This window comes from Macrobrachium rosenbergii, chromosome 8 (genome assembly GCF_040412425.1).
Source record: "Macrobrachium rosenbergii isolate ZJJX-2024 chromosome 8, ASM4041242v1, whole genome shotgun sequence".
NCBI classification, from domain to species: domain Eukaryota; kingdom Metazoa; phylum Arthropoda; class Malacostraca; order Decapoda; family Palaemonidae; genus Macrobrachium; species Macrobrachium rosenbergii.
In genome coordinates, this window is record NC_089748.1 from 34544846 (window position 1) to 34547345 (window position 2500).

Genomic DNA, 2500 nt, shown 5'->3' on the forward strand with positions numbered 1-2500 from the left:
GTTATGGACAAAGTCCGGTAAATCTCTACAAGCCAAGAATTATGAACAAAGTCCGGTAAATCTCCACAAGCCGAGAATTATGGACAAAATCCCGTAAATCTCCACAAGCCAAGAATTTTGGACAAAATCCGGTAAATCTCCACAAGCCAAGAATTATGAACAAAATCCCGTAAATCTCCACAAGCCAAGAATTATGGACAAAAATCCATAAGCCAAGAATTATGGACAAAATCAAATCTCCACAAGCCAAAAATTATGGACAAAATCCGGTAAATCTCCACAAGCCGAAAATTATGAACAAAATGCCAAGAATTATGGACAAAGTCGTAAATCTCCACAAGCCAAGAATTATGGACAAAATCCGGTAAATCTCCACAAGCCAAGAATTATGGACAAAGTCCGGCAAATCTCCACAAGCCAAGAACTATGGACAAAATCAGTAAATCTCCACAAGCCAAGAATTATGGACAAAATCCGTAAATCTCCACAAGCCAAGAATTATGGACAAAATCCGGTAAATCTCCACAAGCCAAGAATTATGGACAAAATCCGATAAATCTCCACAAGCCAAGAATTATGGACAAAATCCGATAAATCTCCACAAGCCAAGAATTATGTACAAAATCCGGTAAATCTCCACAAGCCAAGAGTTATGGACAAAATCCGATAAATCTCCACAAGTATTGGATGTGTATTCTTACAATCGTCTCCAGGTTACATCTCTCTGTGCTCGCCCGTAGAAAGAACGACAAAAACTCGCCTGGAAAATCGTCAGCTTCACCCAACTGGGGGAGAAGTACTTTTCCAAGAAAAGTATTCTCTTCAACATGCTCCACTCTCTCTCTCTCTCTCTCTCTCTCTCTCTCTCTCTCTCTCTCTCTCTCTCTCTCTCTCTCTCTCTCTCTCTCAGTATTGCGTAATGCTTTTCCAAGAAAGGTTTAATATTAGCTGTGCACATGTTTCCTAACTAATTATTTCTCTAAAGATAATTTCATGGCTGTCCTCTTAACTCGCGAGGTTTTGCTGTCAGTTTATGTCTTTAGTCTTCATAGCATCGCCGTCTCTCGTTCTCCCGCGAATATTTTCATTCTCACAATTTCTATTTTCTATTTTCTATATTTCCAATTAAAAAGTGTCCCCCACTGCATGTCTATATCTGTCTCTCTCTCTTTTCCTCTTACGAATTCTTCGTATATATCGACAAAGAATCATCCTTGTGTGATGGAACCGCTATTGTCGAAGTCATTGTTTCCCTTATCACCGTCTTTTAATCTTCCTGTCCATTGTTTCCTTGAAGATTTTCATGGTCCTTGATCACTTTCCCACGAAAGGAGTGCCTCGGCGTGTTCCTTCAATAGAACTGTCGTTAAGATGTCATCGATAGGAGTCTTTGTCCAGTCATTTCCAGGGAGGAAATTATTACTGAAATATTGCATAGGAAGACGTTATATCGGGTCGTTCTTCTGCAGGAGATCCTCTAATCCTTAGGCTTGCAATGCCCTCTGGTCCTAAGGCTTTGCAGTGCCTTCTGGTCCTAAGGCTTTGCTGTGCCTTCTGGTCCTAAGGCTTTGCAGTGCACTCTGGTCCTGTGGCTTGCAATGTTTTGGTCTTGAGGTTTGCAATGTCCTCTGGTCCTAATTCTTTGCAGTGCCCTCTGGTCTTGAGGTTTGCAATGCCCTCTGGTCTTGAGGTTTTCAATGCCCTCTGGCCTTGAGGTTTTCAATGCCCTCTGGTCTTAAGGCTTTGCAATGCCCTCTGTTCCTAAGACTTTGCAATGGCCTCTGGTCTTAAAGCTTTGCAATGCCCTCTGGTCCTAAGGCTTGCAATGCCCTCTGGTCCTAAGGCTTGCAATGCCCTATGGTCTTGAGACTTGCAATGCCCTCTGGTCTTGAGATTTGCAATGCCCTCTGGTCTTGAGGTTTGCAGTGCCCTCTGGTCCTAAGGTTTGCAATGCCCTCTTATCCTAAGGCTTGCAATGCCCTATGGTCTTGAGGCTTTGCATTGCCTTCTGTTCCTAAGGCTTGCAATACCCTCTGGTCCTAAGGCTTTGGATTCCCTCTTGTCCTAAGGCTTTACAATGCCCTCTGGTCCTGAGGTTTGCAATGCTCTCTGGTCTTGAGGTTTGCAATTCTGGTCCTTAGACTTGCAATGCCCTCTGGTCTTGAAGTTTGCAATGACCTCTGGTCTTGAGGTTTGCAATGCCCTCTGGTCTTAAAGCTTTGAATGCCCTCTGGTCCTAAGGCTTGCAATGCCTCTGGTCCTAAGGCTTACAATGCCCTCTGGTCTTGAGGTTTGCAATGCCCTGTGATCCTAAGGCTTGCAATGCCCTCTGGTCCTAGGGCTTGCAATGCCCTCTAGTCCTAAGGCTTTGCAATGTCCTCTGGTCTCAAAGCTTTGCAATGTCCTCTGGTCCTAGGGCTTTGTAATGCCCTCTGGTCGTAAGGTTTTGTAATGCCCTCTGGTCCTAAGGCTTTGTAATGCCCTGTGGTCGTAAGGCTTT

General features: G+C 44.0%; 1 protein-coding gene across 40 annotated transcripts in view; it reads left to right on the forward strand.

Moving 5' to 3' along the window:
- LOC136840690 (nucleolar protein dao-5-like) overlaps positions 1–2500 on the forward strand; it is a 1019029-nt gene that overhangs the window by 296951 nt on the left and 719578 nt on the right. The gene's annotated exons all lie outside the window — the stretch shown is intronic.